Here is a 6917-nt window from a genome sequence, read left to right as displayed (position 1 = left end):
GGGCAGGACAACCGGGGACTTCGAGGCAGGCTCCGGGAGGCCGAAGAGCGGGCACTCGGCTTTGCTGCCCTCGAGAGGCAACTGTGGAGGCTCAGGAGCTTGCCTCGGGTCTCGAGGGCGAGGTCAAGAAGGCGGTATGAGCGGGCCGAGAAGCAGTCCCGGAAGGCTGCCGACTACCGGGAGGAGTGGAGAAGGCCCAGCGGTCAGCCGACAACGCCCGCAACCGAATCCGGTCTCTTGAAGCTAAGCTGGGCGAATTGGAGTCGGCCTTGGAGAAGTCCCGTGCGAGCGATCAGGAGCTTCATTCCGCGCCTGACGGAGGCTGAGGCTGCTCGCATTGCTGCCGAAGCGAAGCACAAGGAGGCTCGGGCTGAGCTGCTGAGGGTCTCCACCGAGGCGGAAGGCCGGATTGTGGCGAAGGTCTTGGAGGCGAAAGCCCAGATTATGGAGCGGGCAGAGGCGGCGCTGGCCGAGAGGAGTGCGGAAATCGGGCGTCAGGCGGTAGAGGCTTATCGCCAGTCCGCCGAGTTCGCTCATGATATGTCGGAGGCAGTACAGACCTATCGTCAGTCCGACGAGTTTGTCCGTGACGCGTCGGACGCGGGGGCCGAAGCCTTTATCTTAGGCTTCGAGGAGGGCCTGGCAAGGGTGTCGGCTAAGTACCCCGAAGTTGACCTGAGCGAGATTTCCCTTCTTGACTCCTCTCCGGACGCCAATTGCCTGCTGGTTCTCCTGCTGCTTCCCTACCTTCCTGCGGACGAGCCCGACGTTCCCGACCCGGGAGTTCCTCCAAGCTGACCTCTTGTACCTTTCGTTGTCTTCTCTTTTTTTTTGTATACCGGGGTTTTGCCAAATTGTATGGGCCTCGGCCCTGAAACAATGAAAATTAATGCAAGTTGAATTGTTTCTCATCTCGCCTTCGTCCTTCTTTTTCTTTTTAAACTCTCGGTAGCGTCTTGCTGACTCCTGGGCTCCCGAAATTCTTCCGGCGCTAGGCCAGGCATCCGAGGGTTAGGCTCAGGAAACTCTTCCGGCGCTAAGCCAGGCATCGCAGGGTTGGGGCCTCGGGAAATTCTTCCGGCGCTAAGCCAGGCATCCGAGGGTTAGGCCCTCGGGAAATTCTTCCGGCGCTAAGCAGGCATCCGAGGGTTAGGGCCTCAGGAAACTCTTCCGGCGCTAAAGCCAGGCATCCGAGGGTTAGGCCTCAGGAAATTCTTCCCGCGCTAAGCCAGGCATCCGAGGGTTAGGCCTCGGGAAATTCTTCCGGCGCTAAGCCAGGCATCGCAGGGTTAGGCCTCGGGAAATTCTTCCGGCGCCTAAGGCCAGGCATTCCGAGGGTTAGGCCTCAGGAAATTCTTCCGGCGCCAAGCCAGGCATCCGAGGGTTAGGCCTTCAGGAAATTCCACTCGTTGGTCGACCAAGGCTGGCGCATGCCGAGGCAACTGGTCGGGGCTTCAGGCTAGTCTGCTCCCCGGGATGGTCATCGGGTTAGCCTGGCATCCGAGGGCCGAGCCTCGGGACCTTCCACTCGTTGGTCGGCCAAGGCTGGCGCAAGCCGAGGCGACCGGTCCGGGGCTTCCGGCTAGTCTGCTCCCGGGATGATCATCGGGCTAGCCAGGCATCCGAGGGCCGTCAAGCCTCAGGAAATTCCGCTCGTTGGTCGGGCCAAGACTGGCGCAAGCCGAGGCGACCGGTCGGGGGCTTCAGGCTAGTCTTGCTCCCGGGATGATCGTCGGGTTAGCCTGGCATCCGAGGGTTGTCAAGCCTCAGGAAATTCCGCTCGTGGTCGGCCAAGGCTGGCGCAAGCCGAGGCGACCGGTCGGGGCTTCAGGCTAGTCTGCTCCCGGGATGATCGTCGGGTTAGCCTGGCATCCGAGGGTTGTCAAGCCTCAGGAAATTCCGCTCGTTGGTCGGCCAAGGCTGGCGCAAGCTGAGGGCCGACCGGTCGGTCGCTTCACGGCTAGTCTTGTGCTCCCGGGATTGATCGTCGGGTTAGCCTGGCATCCCGAGGGCCCGGAAGCTCAGGAATTCCGCTCGTTGGTTCGGCCAAGGCTGGCCGCAAGCCGAGGCGACCGTGCGGGGCTTCCGGCTAGTCTGCGTCCCGGGAGTGATCATCGGGGTTAGCCAGGCGATCCGAGGGCCGAGCCTCCGAAATTTCCGCATCGTTGGTCGGCCAAGGCTGCGCACAGCCGAGGCGACCCGGCTCGGGGCTGCAGGCTAGTCTGCTCCCGGGATGATCGTCGGGTGTAAGCCTGGCATCCGAGGGCCGAGCCTCGGAAATTCCGCTCGTTGAGTCGGCCAAGGGCGCAAAGCCGGGCGACCGGTCGGTGGCCTTTCAGGCTAGTCTGTCCCGGATGATCGTCGGGTTAGGCGTCTGGCATCCGTGAGGGTTGTCAAGCCTCAGGAAATTCCGCTCGTGTGGTCGGTCAAGGCTGGGCGCAAGCCGAGGGCGACGGTCGGGGCTTCCGGCTAGTCTGCTCCCGGATGATCATCGGGCTAGCCAGGCATCCGAGGGCCGAGCCTCGGGAAATTCCGCGCTGGTCGTGCGCTTGTCGCTCGCTGCCCGACGGGGTTTCTCCGTGGCCAGCCGCGATCATGTTTCTCCTTTTCTCTAAGCGTTGCCTGGGGAACACGAGAAGGGCATTAAACGCTAATTAATGCGTTACCTGGGAAATCGGATCACCAGCTGCTGCTTGCGAGGAGTGTTAGTTGAGCGGCCGCGATACGCGGGTTCTTCGAGGAGGATACGGCGCTGGGCGCGAGCGGAGATATGTGGACCTAGGGGTACATGACACCCGGATTGTCCTGCACAAAGAATGCGGTTTAAGGAGAATGACGCTTAGGAAATCGCGGGAGATACGCCTCAGGAGCCGGAACGGCTCCGGTTTCAATGCGCCTGCATTTATTGGAGCCACCCGCATCGGAACGACCAGGGGGCCGCAGTTTGGCTATAAATACAGGTGCAGGTACGATGGAGTTTGCCAAGCCGGAGCTGTTCAGGTTGCCATGGATCGCGGACCTCCTCCTTGGCATATGACTGAGAGACTCCTGTTGAAGGAAAGGGAGACGTCCCCTTGCGACTTCAGCCAACTAGCCGTTTCATCTGGGATCAACAAGGAGGGTCTTCCCGCCGGAGCTCCGCTCTAGGCGTTTCATCCGGGATCAATCTCCCCTCCTTGAAGTTCAGCCTCCCGATCGAGCTCTGCACCAGACGCTCAGTCCGGACCGCGCCTCCATATGCTCTTCCCTTTGAGAGTTGCTAGGAAACACTGCCGTGCGGTTGGTTGGTCACCTCGGACCTCTCCAATCCCGGCCGCCGTGGGAACCGCATGAGCAAATGGTAGGTAGAAACCACCGCGCGAAGGGCGTTCAATCCGGTCTCCGAGGATAGCGTTGTAGGCCGAGGGACACGGACACCAAGAACCCAAGTCGCACCGTGCTTCTGCGGGTGCAACGCCTGCAGTCACAGGCAGCTCAAGACACCTTCGGCGGAGATAGCGTCTCCAGTGAATCCTGAGGAGGGGGGTGGATGTTTGTTGCAACAATTGTCGGACAAGCTCATCTTTTTGGAAGCTCGTAATACAAAAGATCAGCTGAGCTTCCACTATCCACAAGAACACGCCCTTACATCATAGTTCGCCATAGTGAGAGAGATCACCCATGGCGTGTTCAATCGTGGGGAGTCTGGAACCCCCTTTACATCTTCATCACAAAAAGTGATTACATTTCCGACCCGCTGCCTCTTCGCGGACGGCCACTCCTGATGCTTCCGCCGAGCCCCCTGCGTTCCTCACGGGGCCAAGAGCAGCCCCCATGATGTGTGGATCACTCCCGCAACGGGTCGATTCTGCTCCGAGGCTCCTGAGGGGGCCGGGTCGGCCGGGACGCGGGGTCTGCCGGGGGACGGTCGGTCGTTTACATATCGACCGAGACGGCCCTCGGCGAATGAGAGCCTCGATCTCGTCCCGAAGCTGGAGAGCAGTCTTCGGTATCGTGGCCGTGGTCTCGGTGGTACTCACAGTACGCCCGAGAAGGCCTCCTCCCAGGGATCTTCTTCATCTGCCTCGGGACCGGGAGGTCCTCCCGCCCTTGACCTCCATGAGGACTCTGGGCCCGGGGGCCAGGAGTGGGGGTGTACCGGTTGAAGCGTCGCGTGCGGAGACGAGGGCGTGTGGCGCCGCTGGTTCCTTGGGCTGTGACGGGGCTTCTGCGCCGGCGTTGAGGCGTCGGGCTCCTCCTCTGGGGTGGCCTCTTTTCGCCTTTTCTTCCCGGGCTTTAGAGGGGCCTCGGCGGCCTCCTTGGTGTTCCGGTGGGGATGCTGCCTCCTCGGGCGGTGGTTCTTGGCATACTGGTTTGCCCGAGATAACAAGCTCCGGGAAGGCCTCCCGGGCAAGCGTTTGTCCAGGGAGAAGGGTGAGTCTGCCTTCCGGAAGGCACGCTTCAGGGCTGAGAAGCCACTTCCTGGGCTCAGGTTCCGGGACCTCCAGTGTAGCCTTGTTGAAGCGGGTGAGATAATCCCGCAGGCTTTCTCCCTCGTTTTGCCGGACATCAAAGAGGGAGTCGGGGAGGACAGTCGCCGCCTGCTACTGACGGGCGAAATGGCTGAGTGAAGAAGCGGGCGTGAGAGCTGGTCGAAGGACTGGATGGAGTTAGGCCTCCACGGCCGGCGAACCATGCCCTGTGCCGGGCCACGGAGGGTCGCCGGGAAGGCCTTGCAGAGGAGCGGATCCGATGCTCCATGGAGGAGCATAAGAGTCCTGAAACTCTCCACGTGGTCCCGCGGGTCCGCCGGCCCCGTCGTAGGGGTTCGATCGCCGGCATTTGAACCCGGCGGGGTTCGGGGTCCGGCAGGATCCTCGAGGCAAGCGCCGGCTGGGAGGAGATCTCCAAGTCAGCGAAGGGATCTTTGGAGTGGCCCTTCAGGACCTGAGTTGTCTGGTGGAGATCGTCCACCCGCCGTCCAGGGAGCGCGACCGGTGGGGTGGGGGACAAGGAGCGGCGGCGGAGGGGACCGACTGGAGTGCGGGCCCCTCAGAGGACTGGGGTGTCTGAGAACGCGCCCGGGTCCGCCTCTCGTACCCCGCACAGCTCCGATGAGAAGGTCCTGGCAGAATGGACCGCACTCGAGAATCCTCCTCGCGCCGCGCTCCTCTCCATGGAGAGGAAGGAGCGCGGGTTGTGAGGAAGAGGCGAGTGCTCGGGGGGCAGCGGCTCCTGAGCCCGTTGCGGCACCCGAGAGATCACACCCTGCAGATTCTGCACTGCCTCCGCGAGGGTGCGAACCTGCTGGGGCTAGCTGGTCGAACTGAGCAGCTTCGACCGTCTGAATGGGAGAAGGGGCGGTGGAGTGCTGCTGAGAGTGCGTTGGGGACGCAGCAGCCCTCTCGGCCGGAGGCGCGAGAGGCTCCGCGACCGGAAGCATTGGAAGCTCCACGACCACCTCGCCGTTGCCATTACGATCGTTCTAAGATTCGGGCCCCTCCTTCTAGCGCCAACTGTTGCTGGTGGTCCAAACCGAGAACGATTGGCACTGCGGTGTGAACGGGGGTTCCGTCTGAGTTGTCTTGGTTGGTGTTGGTTGCGCTCCACCTTCCGCCAAGAAACCTGCAAACAAGCCTTGCACCACCACCAGGGTGTGATGGCCCTCCGACGGTCAAGTCAGAGGAGATTGGAGGAGGAGGAGAGGTGATAATCGCAAGTAAGAGAGTGCTCTGGGAGATATTGCTCACCTCCCCCCTTTCTCCCCCCAGCCGCATATATACCTGGCTGGGGGGTCTCTCAGGGGGTTCGTTATCGTGGGGCACGATGGTGTGGCCACTGACATGGCCGTTACAGGGCGTCGTGGAGCAGCACCGGGTACGGCCACGTCAGGGCATAGTGGGGCTCCGCTTTGTACGGCTGATGCAGGAGATCGTGGAGCAGCATCGGATACAGCCGTTGCAGGGAGTAGTGGAGCAGGAGGCCGCGGCGTGCCTCTGGGGAATAGCCTGTCGTTATCAAGAGATCTCCGACTCGGGGTCGGAGCGCTGGATCAAGGGGCAGCCGACTCGGGGTCGGGCTGCGGAGCCGAGGATATCCGACTCGGGGTCGGATTGCTGGATCAAAGGGCAGCCGACTCGGGGTCGGGCTGCGGAGCCGAGGATATCCGACTCGGGGTCGGATTGCTGGATCAAAGGGCAGCCGACTCGGGGTCGGGCTGCGGAGCCGAGGATATCCGACTCGGGGTCGGATTGCTGGATCAAAGGGCAGCCGTAGTCTTCCTGGGCGCGCGTGCCGGTCACGTGGGGCATGGCGGCTTATTTCCCCCGTAACAGATATAATCACTAGAAATCATACAAATTCAATTTTTACAAAACCTAAGTGCAAACTTAAATTTGTTGTTATGGATTAATCAATTTCTGAATTTTTTATTTAAATTTTCTGAATTAGTAATAATTAATTATTAATTTAGTGCTAGCTAGACAATTATTGTAATTGAAATCTAATATGTCAATTCAATGAATTATATATTAGAATTGATTTATTGCCTTATTAAAATAATTGATTAGTAATTTTGTGGTAGCAAATCATTTATTGTAATTGAGATCTAAAATATCAATTCAATGAATTATAAAATTTATTATATTATTAGAATAATTGATTACTAATTTTGTTGTAGCAAATCAATTATTGTAGTTGAGATCTAAAATATCAATTCAATGAATTATAAAATTTATACCTTATTAGAATAATTGATTACTAATTTATGGTAGCAAATCAATTATTGTAATTACGATCTAATTTGTTAATTCAATGAATTAGTTATTGTGGATCAACCAATTTTCGAATTTCCTATTTGAATGAGATCTCAAAATTACTCTTTGAAGAGTCCAAATGGGGGTACGATAAACCTCTTGGAGGTTAAACAAATTATTACT

The sequence above is a fragment of the Phoenix dactylifera genome, unplaced genomic scaffold (assembly GCF_009389715.1).
Source record: "Phoenix dactylifera cultivar Barhee BC4 unplaced genomic scaffold, palm_55x_up_171113_PBpolish2nd_filt_p 000482F, whole genome shotgun sequence".
NCBI lineage: Eukaryota > Viridiplantae > Streptophyta > Magnoliopsida > Arecales > Arecaceae > Phoenix > Phoenix dactylifera.
The sequence above is the reverse complement of the archived record's forward strand: the minus strand, read 5'-3'. Positions refer to the sequence as shown.